We start from the raw sequence: 23,158 nt of genomic DNA on the forward strand, positions 1-23,158 counted from the left end.
GTCTGGTCTACAGAGTGAGTTCTGGCACAGCCAGGACTACACAGAGAAACCCGGCCTCGAAAAAAAGAAAGAAAAAGAAAAAAGAAAATCAACCAACCAAACAAACAAAAAAAAATAGGAACAGAAGGAGAATACTAGCTCAAAGGCTCAGAAAATATTTAAATATTTTCAACAAAATCTTAGAAGAAAACTTTCCTAATATAAAGGAGATACCTATGAAGGCCCAACAAGAAAATAGAATATCAAATAGATTAGACTAGAAAAGAAAGACCATGTATCACATAATAATCAAAACACTAAACATACAAAACAAAGGGAGAATATTAAAAGTTGAAATGGAAAAAGACCAAATAACACACAAAGGCAGAACTCTTAGAATTATACCTGACTTCTCAATGAATACCATAAAAGTTAGAAGAAGTGAGACCGATGTCCTGCAGACTCTGAGAACAGATATTAGCCCAAATACTATTACCAGCAAAACTTTCAACCAACATAGATGGAGAAAACAAGATATCCAATAATAAAACCAAATTTAAACACTATTTAATCACAAATCCAGCCCTACAAAAGGTGCTAGAACAGTGGCTCTCAATCTTCCTAATGCTGTGACCCTTTAATACAGTGCCTTATGCTGTGGTAATTCTCAACAATAAAATTATTTTCATGGCTACTTTCTAAGTATAATTTTGCTACTGTTATGAGTTATAATGTAAATATTTGATATGCATGATGGTGTTATGCCACCCCTGTAAAAGAGTCTAATTTTAGCTAATACTTGGCTCTTTGTTTCTCTTGTTTTAAGAACATTATGTAGTAATGTGTAAGATGGTGCATGCCTGTAACCCCAGGACATAAGATATTGAGGCAAGAGAAATATGGAATTCACGACATAGCTAGAACTGGTCTCATGCTCCCAGCCCTTCCATCAACATATAGGTAAAGCACCCTTTGCTGGAAGCATCACTCAGCAAGAGACACTCATCCTTCTCCCTGGAGACTCAACTTTCACATGGGCAACAACTTTACTTTGTTGAAATGTTTTTGAATACATTACAAGTGTCACATTCATTGATAAGGAAGGGAGAGGAAAGTCCTATTATGTTTTATTTAATTTACTGTTAAATTTTATTTTTTAAATATTTTCTGGCCTAATAAGTTGAAAAACTTCTTCAGACAATGAACCTAACCTTGGTATAACCAGTACTAAACAGTGATTAGTGGGTGTCAGTTAGACAAATGGTTAGCTGTGTGAACAAATTTATTTTCTCTCCTCTACTGCAAGATACACAGACTGGAGGTAAAAGCTGAAACATTGGGGCTAGCGAATACCGAAAAATAGTAAGATTAGATAAACAGTGCTGAAAATATGTACTGACATTACCGCCCACCTAATCAAGATTTTCCTAGTTCAGAACCCCTAAAATACACCAACCCCATCAGAGCTGATGAATTTCTAGTCATAAAAATAGACATAGTTGTTTTCCCCATTTCCTTAGTCTTTAGGCCCTCATGACTCATAGAGGACACAAGTCTCATGATTTATATAAACCAGTTATTGTAAGTAACCCATATTCATGAAATCATATGCCTGCTCTACTTCAAGACTGTATGGGCTCACAAATGAACTGGTACGGGTTTCCTCCATAACACTGATAATAATTTCTTTTGGGACAAACAGGAACATCTGACCAAATTCTCCAGTATTACTTTCTCCAACTAAGTTTTTACTTTCAGTCACTGTTGGTGAGACTGTAAACGGGTGTAGTCACTGTGGGAATCAATGCGAAGAATTCCAAAAAGCTGAAAATAAATCTACCATAATGTTCAGCTATACCATTGCTTGGCATATATTCAAAGGACTCAGCACCTTATTCCACAGATATTTGCTCAGTCATTTTCCCTGGGGCTCTACTCACAATGGTTAGGAAATGAAAATAATCTAAATGACCTTCAACCAATGAATGGATCAGAAACATTAATAGATATATGGAAGGAAGTAGAAAAGATCACATTGAGTGACGTAAATGCAACCCAGAAAGACATGTTCTCCTTCAGCTGAATATCCTAGCTACAAATCTTCAGATATGAGCACATATTGTGGAGTAAGTATAAAAAAAAAGGGGGGGGTACAAACGGAAGTGGAGGAGATATAAAAGTGGGAATATCTCTGTACAAGTGATCTGATGAGCATAATGGGAAAAGCGGAGAGGGAGCTCTAATAATTGAGGTAGGAGGGAAATAAAGGACAGAGAGGATATAATAACAGTTAGGGTCTTTGAAAAAGTCCTAAGAAATCATGTCATTAACTATTTACCTAAGGGGTGGAACCTATGATACCTGTAAATTTATATATAGTTTACATGAAATTTTCTCATATGATCTGACAATGCTCCATCCAAGAGCCAAAGACAGCCTAACAAAAACCTCAACATCATACATGAGAAGCCCCTTTTTATTCCAGATCTGTGAAAGAATCCCCATAAATTACAGACTATTGTTATAGCTCTAGGTTGCCCACCAGGGGTGGAAGGTAAGACCCTAAGACAGCATGAATTTCAAAGGCCCCTTGGCTGAAACTGAGTGTCTCCTCTGAGGACCATCTTCCATGGTACCTTGATGGTACCAGAAGATGCCATGTAAGCTTCTTGGAGGAGATCATATAACCTCCCTTTTACTAAACCAGCATAATCCCTAAGTACATGAAATATGTCTGTCCTTATAAGCACAGGTAAATACAGCCTCACTCCTCATCAGAGAAACTTCTCTTTGCAACAGAGACCAATGCTGAATTGCTGTGGAACAATCTTTTTGTATACTGTGAATATATGTTATTCTCATTGGTTAATAACAAGCTTATTGGCCAATAGTTAGGCAGGAAAAGGTTATGCAGGACTTCGAGACAAAATGAGACTGTGAGGAGATGAGGGTGGAGTCAGGAAATGCAGATAAAAGATGACCATGCTGATAAAATTTCCTGCCACGTGGCCAGGTGTAGATAAGAAAAATGAGTTAATTTAACTTGTAAGAGCTACTTAGTAACAAGCCTAAGCTGTAGGTGAAGCATTTATAATTAATATTAAGTCTCTGTGTGGCTATTTGGGAATGGGCTGGTGGGACAAAAAACCCTGCCTACACAGAAAACCACAACCAATTAAAATGTAAAGTTGTGGATCCCAGGACCAAAGGATATATCTAAAAAAATAACTCCTATACCTAAGATTCAAGGAACATTGCTTAAGAGCAGTTGAAAAGACTTAAGATGGAGAGGATCAGGGAGTATGTTGTGTCATTGTATTTCCTGGTAATAACAGATATCCTGTCCATCAAGAGTCAGCACGACTCCCTAAACACAAGCTGAACAAGGGTAACAACAGACATGCCAGAGTGGACAGGGGAAGATCATGAGGCCTCAAGCCTACACAAAGAACTGTAGCAACTACAGAGTGCTGAGAACAGAAGAAATAGTTTTCACAGGCAAGAGCACATCAATTGGTCATCTAATGCCAATGGTCAGCTCTTTAAACATTCATATAAGTAACATCATACAGACCAAGCAGGTTCTATTTAGGACTACATATGTATATATAAATATACATATATTGTATAACAACAATTAATGAAAAAAAAGGAGGCCATGAATTTTGGAAACCAACAAGGGGTATAGGGAAGATTTAGAGGGAAGAAAAGGAAATGATGTAAATATAACCTCAAAAATAACAGACAAAGAGAAAACTAAAATAACCCAATGAATAAGCAAACAAATGGGCTATACTTAAAACTCCCCCATTTTCCAGTGTCGGGGAATTTTCTTTAAAGGAAGAAGAGCTAAAAATGGACTTTTACTATTTTTTCTTTCTTTCACTTTGTTAGAAACAGGAGAAATGCCATGATTTGTTATACAAATTATGAACATTTACAGAGTATATTATTATATCTTAATAGATATAGACAGTATACAATGACTAAATCGGGGTCCTTAAAAATTTAAATTCCTTAAAACATAATTTTTGATTCATCCACAACAATTGTACATATTTATATGGCTAAGCATGGCATTCCAATACATGTTTATCATAAGTACTTTTAAATCTAAGTAATTAACATTTCCATCAAAGGTTATATAATGTCCATTTTTAAATGTTATGAATTGTGGCATCCAAAGCTTGTAGTGCTAATTAAAGTGACTTCTTTAAAACCAAAAAAAGGGGGAAAAAAAACCCCCTGAAATCTGAAGCTTTTTTCCATGTCATTTCCTTTCCCTTATCAGTTCTTCTGTAATTCACTTTTAAAGTGTCAAAAGCCCATTAATGAATATGGAAAAAGTATAAATGTTAAACTGATTATACCAGGCTAATTGATCTGACCATGGGTAATTAAAAATTGATAATAGTGCTTTTTAAACTCGTAACAGTATTTTCATTAGTTTTTTCTTTTCTATAGTTTTAAGAAAAGGGAATCTCAATTTTTTCCCTCTTCACATATAAAATAGTTTCAGATAGATTTATAATCCAATGAATCTCAAGTACATTTAACATTCAAACCCTGGACGTCTGACACAACTTCTTCACAAAAAGTGCTTTTTCCAAATCTGCTAATGACAGTAAGATGAACACCTACCAAAACTCACTTACAGACATAATTTAAAAAGCGGTAATGTGTATACACGTGCGTCAGAGATCAATTTCAACAAAAATACCACTTATTAGGGTAGGGGTACGGGAATTGGAAGACGCGAGTGAAAATAACAGAAAACATAGGATAGCACCGGGAGGGAGTTCCAGCGAGTACTGAAATCACCTGGGTTTTATTTTCATTTGCTTACAATAAACAGCCCTGACCACAAAAGGTAGGAGTAAGATTAAAAAAATTCATTAACATGATACAAGGAAGTGAACAGACCAATTGACGGTTGTGGTTACATTCTTAATTAAACATTCTACTGCTAGTATAAGACAAGTAATGCTCACACCCTAGACCAAAACATTCTGTAGTCAAACCACTCCCTGGGTGGAATCCATTGTTATCTCCCTAAGGGAGTATGAACTCAGTTGGATCCTAAGACTTTCGTTTGGGGTAAAAAAAAAAAAAAATCTACTTCTCTATTCCTGAAATACAAGAACTGGATACTAGCCACACCTGTTTACAAAAACCTTGAGGGAGCAGAACTCTCTGTTCTAAATCTAGGTGGAACCTTTGTTTGAGGTCCAAACAGACAATAACGTTGAAGGAACAGAAGTAAATTCCCACTCTCTGGTCAAAATGGAAATAGGCTCACATTTATGGGCCTCCACATATTTGTATTTTATAATATATAATTTATATTCAAGTAATTTATATTGATATGTAACATATACTCTAAAAAGGCTATATAAATGTTAAATTAATTAAAGGTGGTAACCTTTATTAAAAAAAGAACTAGTTTCATTTTCTAAATGAGAAAGACTTAAATTAATACTATGTAAATAAAAAGGATATTTTTACTTACATACAGATTACATGAATATTAATGAAGTACACACCAGTAATATAAACTATGAAGTGCAGCTATACATCATCTCCCAGAAAACTAGACTTTTGTTTTGTATATTATTCAAAATCTAGCGCAGAATAATAGTTTTTGATAAGGAAAAAACTTGGAGTACTTTTAGAAATGGTATCTCAATATTCTCTATATTCTTTTAGGAACTTGAAAATGCACAATTTTATGACAAACAACATTTTTGTTTGTTTATCAAGATAGGGTTTCTCTGTGTAGCACTGAAGCCTGTCCTGGAGTCAGCTTTGTAGATGAGGTTGGCCTGGAACTAGGAGATCTGCCTGCCTCAGCCTCCTGAGGGCTGGGATTAAAAGCCTGAGCCACCACCACCTGACCCAAACAACATTCTTTATCCTGCTCAAGTGATTAAGCATATCCTGCTACCATTTAAAAGGTACTCGGTGATCAGCAATTACCAAAAGTTTATTCAGTGATGATTTAGGCTTCACTAGATTCCAATACTTTAAGATGATTCAGCTGAGCATTAACATTCTAGGATTATGAGGCAGCTGGGACAGTGGGGGAAAGCTCTGTTTTTGGAATCTGACCTTTTGCAATCTGAACCACATTGCTAGCTCAAGACCTTCAGAACCTTGGTCAGGTCACTCCTGGTGAGGAACACCCGATGCCAACTGACTGCAACACTGTGCCTGATTTGTGGCTTGTTAGTCACTTTCATATCGAGTTACCATCCTTGTTCTTTCCAAATGCTTACATATTTATAAATTTATCTTTTCACAGTACTCTCATCATATCTTATGTTAACATGTCTAACGGGAAAACCATTAGAATTTCAAAATATCAATGCATACTGTTTGGAAATACATTATGAGGTCATGTCACTAAAGGTGGTTAGAAAATACTTTGTGGATACGTATGAGAATGAGTTCCTGGAAGTCTTCATGAAGACTTCTTGAGGGATTAACATTAAAAAAAAAATGACCTGACTAACAGACCCATTCATCCAAGGCCTAAATGGAGAAGTATTCTAACAGGGAATTACTTACATAAAGTTGTAATGAACTTGGTGTAGCAAACACTGACAGGCCAGTTAGGATTGTTAACGTAGATTTTCAAATCAAGTCTTTCATCCAAGGTAAAAAGTTTGTAGGTTTCTATCCTGTAGAAGTGAGACAATGTGCCATATTAAAAAAAAAATAGTAAGTATTAGAATAATCTTTGATAGTCTATCTAAAGGAAAAGGCTTCCTATAGAATAATGGGCTACATTTCTAACTGGCTGAATGATAGTGCCAGAAGCAGCAGGCATAATCTAAGAAATTTAGTTTTAAAAATCCAGAGGCTGGGATCTGTCAATTCCAGTAGACACCTGTGCTCTCAGGAACTCAGTTTCTGCAGCAAATGAAAAGAAATAGAACGAATGTTTTTCTTGTGCATATTAAACAACCTCAAGAATATACAGTATCAAAAATTAATTTAATTTGTGGGTAGTTAATAAACATCATTAATATTATTTATACTAATATAGATTTGTTTGCTTCTTTCTTATTTTGGGAGAATTACTGGTTGGTTTGTTTTTCATACATAATTTCTACTTGTATCTCAAACTTGGAATCTTTCTGGTGTACTATGACGATTGGCATGGGACACCATGTTTGCTCTTCCACATACACTGATGAGCTCAATAACCAAACAAAAACAGAAAAAAAAATTCTAGGCTTTCTAGAGAAATTTTCTGCATGTAAATGGCCCATGTTAAATGACCAGTAGTACAGTTTAACAGTTTAATAATTTTCAGATCATTAGGATCACTAGACATTCTTCAGATAAACCTGTCTGTATGAACACATAGCTAATTGCTTAATACAATCACATGATGAAAATTTAAGAATCATCATGATTATGGACTTCACGTCAATATATAAAAAATAAACTATACTCAAGATAATCTGCTTAACTTAAAGGATTCATAGATTAAAACTTTTCAAGTATAGCCTCGAACCTTCTCTTCTCTAGCTACTACAAGAATAAGTTGAAAGGCTCCAAGGTGTTCTGATTTTCAGCTATGTATTTCTGACCAAAAGGCAAAGAAAGCAGGAAAACCCTAGCTTATCAAGTATTGTTAATTTTATGTGTAAAATTCAATCAAAATGTAACAACTTAGATATATCATATAAAATTAGCAGGTAAGAATAAGATAGTTTCGTCCTAACAGAGCTTAGCCACTAAAATGAATAAAGCAGACAACATCCACATTAATATTACAGACAGACAGCCTAAGCCATTCCCTGATGAAGGAAAATGCAGGTCCAGAAATCACAGATACCAAAAGTACTGATGTCATTAAATGGGAAAACACATAGGCAGGGAAGCTCTGAAGAAGACTGGAAAGAAAATAATACTGCAGCTAGGAGAGACAGAAACAACAGCCCGTCTAGAAGGGCAGAGAAGTCTGCACATGTGGGAACCTGAGATGGGAGGATGTCAAAGCCACAGTCTGTTAGACGATGCAGAAAGATAAAAACAGTCCAATCTGCTGTGACATGTTAGCCCTTTTCTCTGCTTACTGAAAGCTTACTTATTTCCTGAACTGGCAAAAGCCTTAACAGTCAAGTAAAGGCTGTGCAGATAGACTTATGTTTGAGGGTCAGGATGAGAAACAAGAGATAGTTTTACTTTTAAAATGGTTTCCAAGCCGGTCGGTGGTGGAGCACGCCTTTAATCCCAGCACTTGGGAGGCAGAGGCAGGAGGATCTCTGTGAGTTCGAGACCAGCCTGGTCTACAAGAGCTAGTTCCAGGACAGGCTCCAAAACCACAGAGAAACCCTGCCTCGAAAAACAAAACAAAACAAAACAAAAAAACAAAAAAAAAGGTTTCCATACAAACACGGTCAGAATTTCCATAGAACTGACAGTAAAAGAAAATGGTAAAATTATTTTAAATAGCAAGAAGATAGCTTGTTTTACAATCGTAACTGTTTCCTAAAAATAACAAAGTGATGTTTCTTTTTTGCAGTTATGACACATTAAAAAAAATATAAGTTTGAGTAACTTTTAATTTCAATTTTTTCTTTATTTGCTTAGTTATGTGTATGAGTGATTTGAATGACCACATGCATGCCTGGTGCCAGTAGGGATTAGAAGACACTGGATGCCCTGCAATTATAGTTACATATTTTTGTGAATCACTAAGTGAGTACCAGAAATTGAACCCAAGGCCTCTGTAAGAACAAGTGCTCTTCATGAATGAACTACTGCTCCTGCCCCAAGTTTGACTGTTTAAAGTATCCAATATTCATATTTTAGGTAATTACTTAGCCATGAAAAAGAACTGAAGATATGAAATATGAAAAGATGTTAATAAACACACATTTTCATGATGAGACGCAAATAAAAATATTAAAATGTATTTTAAAATAATGTTAGAAATCAATAAACACAGAAGTATTATGAAAAGTATATTTTATATGAAATTGTCTATTAGGGTAGCTACACTTAGGTGTATCATAACTGGTTTTCCCTTATTACTCCCACGACACTATAATATTTATAAATACTTGGTTTTAGAACATTTTTAATTTTACTGTGGCAGAAATGTATAATCCCAACAAATGCCTGAGTCTCCCAGTTTGACATTTCACAAGAGGTTGGTGTCATGTTTACAAGAGAAGGGAAGCAGAGAAAAAGTGAAGGCAGGCTTTCCCACTGTAGATAAAGATTACATAGTAAGATTGAAAACCTAGTGTTGAAATACTTTATAAAATTTTACCTGTTTAAAACTGAAGATAATATCATGCTGTAGAACATATTTTTATGTATTTAGTGTTTAATCATTGCACCTGAGACCAAGATCTTGTGTTAGCATTAATGTTAGACAGAACAACATGAGATGCTGGCAGTTCTTGGGAAATGATAAAGTTGGGGAGACCCAGCAGAACAAATGGAAGGAAGAGACTTGATGGAAACTCAACAAGGAGATTGCTATGTACTGCAGAAGACACTGAATGAATGAATAAGAATTGGAAAACACAAATCTTCCAATAGTTCGGATATATGTGGAGGGAGCAGTTTCAATCAGAGGTCTAGAGCTAGAGAGCAATTCTAGCTTCAATAAGGGATCTTTTAAGAATTCTTCTGGTTTTATGCAGAAGTGGGGAATATTTCCTTATACAAAAAAAAAGTATAGAAGGATTTAGCAAGAAAAAAGAAACCTCATAAAATAACACTGCATAATAAATACAAGTACAATGACTCAGAAAATTTAGAAGGATTTACACAGCATCACAGTGAAATGGTAAAAAGAAATGAGTCTACGTGGTCTGGCTGAGATGAAATTATTCACCTATCAGATCCATACACTTTGAATATGGTTAAAGTTGTTGGTGTCCTGTAGTGGTTTGTATTCTAAGATAGCTGGAATTCTCGAACACAAGTATGTATGTATTACAGTTCAGTAGATGCACTGCAGCATAAACGAAAATCAAAAGCCACAATACTGTAAGAAGTCCAGTAACGAGCTTATCAAGTCCTTCACACATGTGCAGGACAGTCTGTGTTGTCAAGGGTACATCTGTGTAAAGCAGCCTGGGACTGAAAGGATACTCCTATCTCCTTTATACTCAATGTAGTCACACTCCTCACCAAAGTCAGAATGTTGTTCATCTGAATAAAGGACACACTAATTCTTTGTCAAAGCTCATCTTTAGCAGCTCTATGTTGTTACTTCCTCTGTCTGGTGGTTTAAGGCACCTTAATTATTATACTGTATTTCATATTCCTTTAGTTTTTATTCTAAACTAGAAGAGATGGTGAGGGACACAAGTGATTTATCCTGGAAATAGCCTGTGTATATAAAACTGGGATGTAATCACATCTCTGTCATTGGTTCTTTTCATTCCTGATTGAACAAATACTGATCAAGATCCCATTTTGTTCTAGAATTATTCCTAAATGCTAGGGAAACAACAATTTAAAATGGCAACCATAAACTCAATACTTGTAGAGATTTTTTTACATGTTATTTGAGAGAATGAAAGTTAGAAGAAGACAGTAAAAATGTACCATTTATTTAGCCTATTTTATATTTGATATTAACTTTTAAAGTTGCCTAGCACCTTGACACTTTGTGTTTGGGCTGCTTCTTATGCTGTAACAAATACTAAAGAAAGTCCAGACTTTTGAGCATATTATATATTTGTATTTAGTAAGTGCCTTTTAAACATTTAGAAGTACTCAATACTTTTATGTGTTTAACCTGACCTTTCTACAATGCATTTGAAAAAAAAAATCCACAATAACTTTTGCCATTAAAGTATACTATGCAAAAATCTGTTAGAAGAAAAAAGCAACTATCTTACCATTTTTAACATAACCTTACCCAGCATTTCAACAAATTCTTATCTAACAATTTAAATATACAAATATTTAAATTTTCTGTATATTTAGTGATCATACTTCATAATAATTATGAAACTGTAGACTTCAGTTTTACTTTAAATCATTTTCATTACTTCATTTTTTTATTTATAGTAGAGACCCATAAAGATCAGAACAGCAGAGTGTATCTTACCCCCAGATCATCTAAAAACTTCAAGAAAAGTAATAAGAAAATCTATTTTAAACATGGACAGTTGTTTGAATTGAGACCTAATGCTAAAGAATTTTCTATACATTTGCCAGATATTTTTTTTATTTTATTAAAAATTTCCGCCTCCTCCCGGCCTCCCTTTTCCTTCCTCCTCCCCCCACTCCCCACTCTCTTCTCCCTCCCTCCCCAGTCCAAAGAGCAGTCAGGGTTTCCTGCCCTGTGGGCAGTCCAAGGTCCTCCCCACTCCATCCACGTCTAGGAAGGTGAGCATCCAAACAGGCTAGGCTCCCACAAAGCCAGTACATGCAGTAGGATCAAAACCCAGTGCCATTGTCCTTGGCTTCTCAGCAGCCCTCATTGTCCACCATATTCAGAGAGTCCGGTTTTATCCCAGACATTTTTAAAATGCATTAATTTAAAAAATTCAAATTAGGAAATTCCAGCTTTAGATTTGCAGATGAATAAAAATAGGAAAAGTAACAAATATTTTTTTCAATAAGCATTTATCAACTAATGAAATAGAAAGTCTCAAATAAAGAGTTCAGAAAAGAATGTTTTTGAAGAGGACGGTATTTATCTAACTAAATATGTACTTCTGTTATAACAAAGTATTTCTAGGTCAGTTTCAAAAGTTATTAGAATCTAGTTATCTGCAAAACTGTCCAAAACTAAATACAAAGTGCACTGCCTTTTCATGAATGTTGTTGTACAGGTCTGTGACTTCTATAGTTGTCATGCTCTCCTACAGAAACACTTTCTCCTGATTTAGCAAATGGGTGAATGCCTGACAGCTTACTGAGAAAAAGATTAACCACCTGCCTCTAATTCTGTACAGCTAAACCCACAGTCACCTTAGTCCTAAACTTCTTTTAATACAAAATATGAAAGTATTGGTATTAATAATTCTAATGGCTGGTAATAATCTCAAGAATTATTATTTTATTCCAAGAAAGTGATAAACTGGCAACCTGGTTTTAATAAATTAACTAGCTTCAAGTAAGCTCTAACAGGGAGAACACTCACACTTCAACTTGAAGCACTGAAGCCGAGAAGTGGGGTCACCCTCTGATATCAGTATTTCAGACACAGATGACGATACGTCCTATGTAAGCTCACTAGACATCATGATCCTATGAATGCTTATTTTCTCTGCTTTGTTTTGTCAAAACGATTTTCTAAGATATTGGAAAATCATTGACACAGTAAGGCTGGATGGAATGAGGGCAAACACAGTATTCATGATATTATATAGACGCAGTGGCTCTAAATTTAAAAAGCAGAGGTAAACTAATGGGTTGGTAAATATTATTTTCAGGTATGTGACTTTTGTTTATGCTGCACTTGTTTAACTCTGTGAAGCTTGTTACTGTGCCTGTCTAAAACACCTAATGGCCCTAAAAAAAAGAGATGAACGGCCAATAAGGAGGCAGAAGCAAGGATAGGAGGGGCTGGCAGGCAGAGACCATACATAGGAGAAATCTGGGTGGTAGAGAATGAGGAGCAAGAGAAAGAGAACAACCAGAGGAGGAAGGTACAGGGACCAGCCACTCAGCCACACAGCAATACACTGAGAAAGAAGCAAAGAAGGGTATACATTAATACAGAAAGGTAAAAGCCAAGAGGCAAAAGATAGATGAAATAATTTAAAAAAAGCTGGCAAAAAAAAAAAAACAAGACAAGCTAAGGCTGGGCATTCATAACTAAGAATAAGTCTCCATGTGTAATTCATTAGGAACTTAGGGGTGGGCCCCTCAAAAACCAAAAAGAGAAAAATATCACACAACACTCATGGTTGACTGAAACACCAGCAATGCAGGTTGTGAGTGAGAACTAGTGCAAGAGGCAAGTGAGTAACTTCAGATTATTTTGTATCTATTTTTAAAACATTAATCATATTGATCAAAATATATTTCAATGGATGTCAAAATGACAAATTACATAAATCCCAAATCCAAGAAATGACACAACATTTAGCATTTCCTATTAATAAGTCTTAAGAAAGCTGTATGAGTGTTTTTTATATATATATGTATATATGTATCATATATATGTATATATTTATTTCTATATCAACATATCCATGCATAAATAAAATATTTTGTTAATAAATTCACTTCCTATTTTATTACATTGAAATTTCCTACTCAAGGACAAGATTTTTGAGGAAGCCAAATGACTTCATGGCTACTAACACAAACTGTTTAGTCACATTTTCAAAAGAAATTAACAGTTACCAATAATAAAAAGGCCGTATTTGTAGGGTAAAAGGGAAGACCAACTTGTAATACAAATATATTATACATCAGCTACTGTGGAAAGGGCTGTCTTAAGACCTTGTTACATAAGGTGGCATTTGTCAGGTTTAAAGGAGAAAATAATAACAGGAAATGAGATTTTAAATGTAATCTCTAAATTATAATAAAAATTAATAATTATGAGAAGTGACTTGTATATGATCTGTAGAAAACACTGAGACATTTGTGTTTATACAACAACTCCTGCTTCCAGCAGAGAGAGGGCTACTGAAACATGCCAATGTGATACAGCACCCACAGCACACAGAGTATCCATGGTACATGGACCCAGAATCTGGTTGGTGTATTGGAGGCTGTCACATAATTCTAATCAGTCAAGAAATTCGAAAGACTTTCTTGAATCATTTGGAAAACTAAGCTTGTTGCATTGTAAGAAAATAACTTCAGTACTTGTAAAAGACAGTGCTGGTTTTATCTGAAGATTGATCTCTGAAGCCTGGTATCTGAGGGACATATCCCAGTCTACCTACTTCCTATCCACTCAACAAGACACAAGGATGACCTAAGATTAGGACTCTTCAAAAAAATTATATTCATATTAGCCTTTTAACTGAATGTGTGTGTGTGTTTGTGTGTGTGTGTACCATGTCCATGACTGGCGCCCATGGAAGTCAGAAGAGGGCAGCAGATCCCCTGAAACTAGAGTTACATATAACTGTAAAGTAGGGTGTAGTGCTGGGAATAAAACCCATAAGCTCAGTAACAGCAAAAAGTGCTCTCCAGACCAAGATTAGAATTCCACAGAGTATTAGACTAGTGTTTTTGGGACTGACAATCTATACCCCATCTACCAGAACATATTAAGTAGACTGTAAAACTGAGTTCTATAAACTAACATGACCCTCAAAACGAGAAATGAGGATATATAAGTGAAATAAAAGCTAGGCATATTTTGGGGTCAGCGACATATAGTTCCATGGTTAAGGTGATTATAATATAAAGATGATGACTGCAATTCAGATGATCAGAGTCCATGTACATGCCAGATGGGCCTGGGGACCTGCTGTAATTCCAGCCTCTGAAGGCAGAGCCAGGACCCCTCAGCAAACTGGCCAGCAAGATTATCTGTATATAGAAATACTCTGTGTTCGACTGAGAGACCTTGCATCATAGAATAAACTGAAAGAACAATCAACGATCATTACCAACATCAACCTTAGGCCGCCACATGAATATGCACATGTATAAAATGATATGACTCCACATATATGTACACGCACACCACACACATGCAAAATGGGAAAAAATACAGCATTTTTTCTCTCCTGTGGCTTAATGTATCTTCATGCAACAAAAGTAACATTTTGCAGCCCTTTTCTCCAAAACTGCTTTAGAACAATCCTGATTTATTTTATAATTACTTCTCTCAATCTTAATGTATCTTCTTTTTCTCTGGAATTGGTATCACGGTGATTTTTGGCTGTACCACACAACTACTTCATATGAGTCAAGATTTCATATTAGCCTCTTAGAACACTACACATTTTGAACCACAATATTTTACTGTTTAAAATTATAATTTTCCAATCCAAGTGGTGGTTCACAGCCTTAAAGCCAGCATTTGAGGCAGGTAGATCTTTATGAGTTCAAGGCCATCCTGGTCTACAGAGCAAGTTCTAAGACATCCAGAGCTACAGATAGAAACCATGTCTCAAATATATACATACATATACATATATATATATATAGAGAGAGAGAACTTAATGTGTAATATATATGATTATTTAATATATATTTTCATACAGTAGCTCAGTCCATATTACAGTATATAAAATCTACTTTTATGTGTGTCCCCATAACCTTTTTCAGGTTTCATTTTTAAAGGAAGTGTTTAATTTGGCTTAGGGTTTAATAGAGCTAGAGTCCATGATGGCAGAGAAAAGGCATGACATCAGGAACAGCTGAGGGCGAGGGAGGAGAAGGAGAGAGAGAGAGAGAGAGACAGAGAGAGAGAGAGAGAGACAGAGAGAGAGAGACAGAGAGAGAGAGAGAGAGAGAGAGAGAGAGACAGAGAGAGAGACAGAGAGAGAGACAGAGAGAGAGCGACAGAGACAGAGAAAGGCACTGGGAGTGGATTGAGTATTTTGAAACCCTAAAACCCTTACCCAGTAACAAACCTCCAATTCTTCCAAATTCTTCCAACTCTTCCAAAACAGTTTCACTAAGGACCAAATATCCAAATATATACGTCTTTGGGGCCATTCTAATTCAAACCACAGAAAACAATATCCTTCCCCTTCATTATGACCCTCTAACAGATCTTGCTTCTCAAGTTTGTCTGATCAGTCACTCTATCTCTGTTGTTTCCAAGCATGCTTATGTACTAGACATCCCGAAGTTCTGCAGAATCTTCGAAGAGCTTCCCTACCATCTGGGCAGTGCCTGGTAGGGTCAGCCACCTCCCAGGGAAGCCACATCCCTTTTTTTTCCATTTATAAACTGATTTATGCTAAAGAGATATGGAGGCAAAAGGATGGTATAGGTCTTTCTTTGGCATCCCAGTCAATAGCCATTATACCATTATCTTTCTCTTTTGTTCATTTCCTAGCCCAGCTAGGACACAGTTATTTAATTGAAGGTAATAAAAGCACTGTTTTGATCTTCAATACTGCTCAAAAGATCCCAAGTCTTAACTCAAGAATTCTATCTATTTCAGGTGTGCCTTGTTCAGCCTTCTTCAGAGAAACTTCCTCCTGCACCAGATAAGAACATACACAGAGACCCTCAACCAGTTGGAGTGAAAAAAATAAGAGACCTTGAAACACTCAGCTCAAAAGTAGATATCTTTATCAAATGCCTCTACTCAGGAATCAGCAGGGAAGTGGAGGTGGAAAGAGTGTAAAAGCCAGACAGGATGGAGACCCCAAGAAAACAAGGCCTTCCTAACACAGCAGAATTGATGTACATATGGACTCACAGAGACTTAGGCAGCAAGCACAGGGCCTATGCAGGTTTGCACAAAAAGGGGCCCTGGCTTTGAAAAGAAAAGTGGACACACACCTCCATCTCTAACCCAGAAGCTATCTCCAATTGATAACTACTTGCAAATGCAAAATTAGCTTTCTGCATGTCTCACTGGGGAAACAAACCATTCTTATGGACAGGTCCCAAGAGAAAACAATGAAACAACATCTTTGGAGTTTCCTTATCTCATAATCTTTATTTAAATTTCTAAGACAAATGGATTTAAGCCTTAATTTTCTGAAAGAGCAGAATTTTCTGAAAAAGCAGTTATCCTTAGTTTGTTTTATTTCCTATACTAAAACAAAACCTACCTTAAGCTTTCTATACATATATCATAGGTATCTTATCACTATCCATGCATCAAGTCAAATAACTGCCCTACATCCCTAATGGCTAGTACCAATAGTATCTAAGAGGTTAATAAAAAAAAAACACTTTTAGTTCAATAAGATTCATAATCCCTTAAAAATCCTGTATCACTATTAAATGATATGAAAAGCAAATTGGATAGTTCTTGGTATTTTATTCAACAGTTAAACAGGAATTTGCTCGAAGGACTTCCAATTTAAGTACACATACAATAAAGCACATTTTGGACAAATGCTTTTAGTTAAGACTTGGATAGTATGTTTCTTTCTTGGCTATGCATGTTGACTAAAGTCTGCTCAATATTCTTCATTTTCCTAGGTCCTTTAAAAAAGTATAATAGGCATTTTATCTTCAAAGATAAAATAAAATAAACAAAGTGCTACAGGCCACACAGAGCCTCTGAGCAAGAGTTTGTGATCTTCACTACAGAATTACTTCTTTTGTTCAGACTACACTATGAGACTCTAGAATCTTTCACTTTCTACTATGGAGAGCCCCAAATAGTTAAGTATTCATTAAAGTAGTAAATGAATAAATGAGAAGATGTTAGCCATGACAGGTAGAAATACTACAGCTATTCTAACTTATATGTTGCTCAATAGGATCTTTCTGCTAGATAAAATTAATAACTAACTTCTCAGTCTACTTCAGTTTGGATGTGTGATGTCTGAACTGGAATATTATTTTGCAGATTTGAGACCATTTCCCCGCTATGTCCTCCAGTAAGGGGGTCAGTAAAATTTGAAATAGTGGGTGCTTCATAAAGTTCATAGGTGCTTATCATAAACACATTTCTTGTTGGTTATGATTGACATGCATGGGAGGCAAAAAATATACCTCCGTTGTTTTTAAGTACTGAAGTTTTGTGGTTGCTTTAACATAACCTATCCTGACTGAAATACTGCCAATTATTGTAGCAGTGTAGGCTAACATGCAATCTATTTGAAACTTATACCTGGTTACAGTACAACCAGAAAAAATTAGGGCATTTTTATCATGCCCTAAAACAAACAAACAAATAAAAAGGGTTTTGAGTTTTCAACCTCATTGTTATTGATGATCTAGGGCAATGAATAAACATTCATTCTATATGATGCTTTTGTAACCACAGTAGAATAAAGTTAATGTTTACTTTAAAATTTTACATTTAAAGGTGAACTGAAAAACAACCAAGCAGATGTGTTATGCTATGACTACAATATAAGAGCAGAATACATATATTACTAGTTTATTTGGCTCCATCGTTTTAGAGGGTTTAATTCATGACTGGTTGCCTCTAATGATCCTGAATGGAGGAGGAGCAACAGCATGTGGAAGAACCACTCATCTATTGACCAAGACTACAAAGAGTCGTCCTGCAGTCCATATCAGGAGCATGCTAGTGAAAACACAGAACAACTACATCCACTTATTGAAGAGTCCACCACATCCCATGTCTGCAAAATTCAGAGCTATTCTTTTAACGTTTCGGCCTTTTAGGAACATTCAAGACATAAACTACAGCAGGTGCTATTATAGTTGAATAAGTTGACTAACTACTATTGTCTCTGCATTTCTTGCAAACTAATTATTTTAATCAATATATTTTTGTGGGCATTGATTTTAAAAAACTACTCAAGATTCTAAATATAACGTATGAAACATTTTGGAGTTTCATATAAACAACCATTTAGGAAACACACACACAACTAATGTTATAATCTGATTAGAAAAATGTACAAAATTGCTGATTTATTACAGCAATAAAGGAATTTTTTGTTTGTAATAATTGTATTGTAGCAAAGTTTGAGTCTGTCACACACACTCAGAGTTGGGGAAAGTTCCAAATGCTTGATGCCTTAATCCTTCCAGGAAGGTTTTTCCCATTTCTCTTAGTCCACTGCTCGAGACATAAAGAAAAAGTTATAGTATGGTCAAATTTCTAGACAACCATTCTGCTTTCAAACAGTAAACCAAAAATAAATAAATAAAAAATAAAATTGTTTTGCTTTGGTTTTTGTTTTCTGAGACAGGGTTTCTCTGTGTGTAGCCTTCTCTTTCATGGAACTCACTCTGTAGACCAGGCTAGCCTTGAATTCATAGAGAGCAACCTGCATCTGCCTCCTGAGTGCTGGGATTAAAACCATTTGCCAGCACTGCCCAGCAGTAAATCAAATTTATCCGACAGATATACACGCACGAGTGCAAACATGCGAACACCCACCCCAAGTAGAATCCTTTAGTTACAATTATTCCCAGTGTGGCTTATGATTCTCCTTCATCTTGGCCACATTCTGACTTACAAAATCATTTCTCATCTACATTAAGTTTAGTCCTTTGTTGTTTCCTTCTGCCCTGAGATGCTATTTGTTTGAGTCTTTGCTGCAAGCATCTCTTCACAAAGTGGAAAGGCATCTCTATTAGTGCATGTGTAGTTATTAATTAAGAGCTGACAATCTTTATTATCCCTTTCTGTCCTCCCCTGGAGACCTCTATTTTAAGAGAAGTCCCAAAGTACATCTTTGCTGGGAGCTCTCTGTAAAGGAAGTATTTATTCTCAAAAGACACTTACAAAACTCTACAACATGTGGAAGGAAGAGATAGGCATTATTTCCAAATCATTACCTGATGTTTCTTTTGAAGTTTATTATTTCCGGTTCACACACTATTCTTTTAAGAAAATAATATCATCTACAAATCAATTTTCTGTATCTCTTTTCTATGCAGAGTCACTTTTTATACAACATGTAGTTGAAAAAGACCCTGAACTTCCGCTCCTCCCACCTCTATTTCAATAGTGCTAGAATTATAGGCATGTTACCAAACCTGACCTTATGTGGTACTACATACAAGCTAGACAAGCAACCTACCAAATGAGCCACATAACCAGTCCTATACTGTTATTTTATAAACCCAAAATAACTAGAGCCTAGAATTTTATAAAAAGAACCGTGTTAAATGTGACTGATTTTCACAATGCAGTTTTCAGGTCTCTGTTCACATAGTTACTTTATAAGAAGATATTGTTATTTTAATTTCTTAAAACACGAAACAGATAGCAAATTACAGCAAATACTCATAATATTGATGGTATGGTCAGGGACACTGCTCCTCCTTTCAAATACATTATCTTCAGACAGGTAAACTGTAGAATGGTTAATGAAGAAACACAGATGCGTGTTTCTCCAGAAAGTGAAAACACTTCATCATTTATGCAGCAGCAGTTGCTTCTGCTTCTCTTTGTTCTGTTTCTCCTCCTCGGTTTTGAAAGCCATGAGACAGAACTGTTACCTTGTTAGCATTAGGCACACTGTCAGGTAATGGTAATTTGAAAAGCCCACTGTTCAAAGAAGTAGAGTATTTTTTTTTCCACACAAGCAGTTATCTTAGAAGTGACTGACCACAACTTTAATAATAACAAAATTCTTAATATGTTAAGTTTCATAGGTTTCAACTAAAAAAGAGTCCCAAAGAATGAAATATAAAATATCTTTGGGACAAGAACAATAAGGGCTTTATTCATTTAAAAGTATTGAAAAGCAATGCACTTTAAGGATAGTATGATCTGAACAAACGATGTCAGTGAATGGGTAATCCTAAATAATCAGTCAGAAATAAATCACTTTTGAACAGTCTGGAACTCTCAGCAGGAAAATCCTCAGTGTACAGTGAATCGGCTATAACACCATAACACCAAATCAGGGTCTCAAGGCCTATTAGGAAATGACCATGAAATAATACACAACTCAGAAAGGAAGGAATGAGAAAACTTCATATTTCATTGTTAATCAGAAGGATTAAGAGAAAAGCTCAAATGATATTCAACGTATCTGCCTCAAGATACAGAGAGTTCTTGCCAATCATTTCCACATTTACATATTTGTGTACAAAAATCCAAATGACTAAACATGTACTCATAGAGACAAAAAAGCTGCTGTACATAAATATCAATGTATTTGCATGAGTAATCCAGCTGGAGTATGTCAGAAAAGAATATTATAGTTTACTTCCCCTTTAGTCATTTTAGCTTCCAAGAAAAATTATCATCACTATTTTAATATGTCTTTTAAAATATCTATTTATCGTAGATAATTTATGCTCCACTTAAAAATTATTTATCAACAAATTAGTTCCAAAACTCCCATCTGATATTATTTTTACATTTACATTTTTCATACCTATGACGTTGCCTGACTCTTCTATATTTCTAACATCTAAAGTGTCCCAGGTATTGTTGGGGAAAAAAAAGCATATCAAAGGAATATTTCTTATGAAGTCAGGTATTATGGCTCATGCCTGTTACCCCAGCACCTGGGAGGCAGACTCAGGAGCATCAGGAGTTCTAGAAAAAACTGAGTTTGATGCTAGCCTGGGATATATGATACTCTTGTCTCTGTTGTCTCAAACGTCAAAACAAGGGTCACCTGATGCCCGAGCAGGTTGAAGATGCTTCCCAGCAAGCCTGAGCACTTGAGTTCTATCCCTGGGATGCATACGATAGAAACAGAGAATCCAGTTACAACGCTTGTTCTCTGACCTCCAAATGCATGCTGTGGCTCACAAACACACAAAATAAATTTTAAGAAATGTAATTAAAAAAATCTATATAACAAAACAAAGCAAAATAAAAAAATTCCAACATATGCTTCTGCACAAAATATGTGGACTAGAATTAGAGATCCTTAGATTTGTGTATTTAGTATCTTACCACTCTCTAACCTTGTGCAACATGGCAAAACTATGCTAAAAATGGCCGCTTGCCCAATGATTTATTTTTAAAGAGGATCTCCTCATGATATACGTTTCACCAATTGTACTATTTTTGGAAAAAAGCAGGTAAGACTGGTTTGCGAACTCACTAAGTATCATACTATCACTAAGCATACATATTATTCACCACCTGGTATTTCTCTGTGTGTGTGTGTTTGTGTTATTTTTAACATGCATCAATGACTTTACCTTACCCACCAAATTACAGTTTACAATATTAAGGTTCCTATTATCCAACTTTGTGTATAACTGCTAACTACTGTAACATAAGGTAAGTTTTACATAAGTAGTAAATCCAGGATCAAACACTGGATAAATGATCATTTACTACAAGATATGAAGCAAGATTGCTGTCAACAAAAGCAAACAAGAAAACACAGGCTAATCTGATGGAAGCAACTCCTCAACACAAAGTTTCTCCAAGGCGACTTTAGCTTGTGTCAGGGTGATAAAAAATAAAATGAAATAAAATAAAATAAAGAAAACTAACCAGCTCCAAATTCTATTAGTAAAATTAATAAATTAGCCTTCAGTATGCCTTAAAATCAACATAGTAAAAATTATAGTATGCATAGTGTAAATTACTTACAATTACTATTAGCCAACTGTTCAGGAAGGGAAGTCTCTATAACATAAAACAACAAGGAACCACAGTGGATATTTGATGATGTCCAGTTCTGTCCATCAGAATCTGCTACTTGCTATATACATGCCATTTACTTTTAAACAACCTAACATAGAAAGAGCCCTTAAAATCAAAGATGTCAAGACTATGAACACAGACAATCAATCAATCACTGTGACATAACGTACCCTGGGTCTTTACTTTAGTTTGTTCCACGTCTTCTCTCAATAAACAAAAGGTAGGTACTCCTGCAATGTCTATTAAGTCCTACCTTCTTAGGCTCAACTAGACTCACAAATTAACAGGAGAACTATCACTCATCCTGAGCACCAATATTGCTGGACTATTAGAAGACAAGCTCCAGAGCAGCATCTATTCTTCAGTTGCCCGCAGCAGTCCATAGGTGGGTCACACAGCCACCAAATTTGGATGGCTTCCTAGATTATGGCTCAAGTATAAGACATGATTTGTATCCAGTAGGTGGGGAGGTTGTACTAACCTGAGGCTTTATTCCTAACCAGAACAATGTCTCTTATAACAACTCCATAGGCACATGCTTCTAGAATTCATCCAGGATACATCCTTTCTAAAAGTCATCATCCATAAAAAAAAAAAATCCAGATTTCTGCCAGGTGTTTGTAGATATGTTACCTCTTAGATGAAAGTTACTAAATAAAGTTATTATTGCAATAAGCAATGTTGCTTAGCAACTTAGGGTATTTCCATTAGATGAGAGAATGCACAGATCAAATTTTCTTTATTATTATTATTGTTATTATTTTATTACTTAAAAAAATACCAATCCAAATTCCCACTCCCTCCCCTCCTCCCACTCCCTTGCCCCCTCGCCCCTCCAATCCTAAGAGAGGGCAAGGCACCCTGCACTGTGGAAAGTCCAAGGCCCTCCCTACTACATCAGGGTTAAGCAAGGTTGGATGGCGGTCAAATTTTCACAATGAGAAGATAACATCAAACCTGCTCCACACAAAACAACATATCCTCTTAAGGCAACTAGTTAAAACTGAAATTAAGAATACTTGGTTACACAAT

At 35.6% G+C, this 23,158-nt stretch overlaps 1 protein-coding gene across 13 annotated transcripts in view; it reads right to left on the bottom strand.

The window, feature by feature from the left end:
• The window catches only part of Mbd5 (methyl-CpG binding domain protein 5), a 297,548-nt gene that overhangs the window by 230,271 nt on the left and 44,119 nt on the right, over window positions 1–23,158 (bottom strand). For 9 of the 13 annotated variants that reach the window (XM_075985272.1, XM_075985283.1, XM_075985282.1 and 6 more), the window contains exon 2: window positions 6,547–6,659. The exons of the other annotated variants lie outside the window; for them this stretch is intronic. The gene's annotated coding sequence lies outside the window, so the exon portion shown is untranslated. The remainder of the gene's footprint in view (window positions 1–6,546; window positions 6,660–23,158) is intronic. 13 annotated transcript variants of the gene reach the window in all.

The sequence above is a fragment of the Microtus pennsylvanicus genome, chromosome 9 (assembly GCF_037038515.1).
Source record: "Microtus pennsylvanicus isolate mMicPen1 chromosome 9, mMicPen1.hap1, whole genome shotgun sequence".
Lineage (NCBI taxonomy): Eukaryota > Metazoa > Chordata > Mammalia > Rodentia > Cricetidae > Microtus > Microtus pennsylvanicus.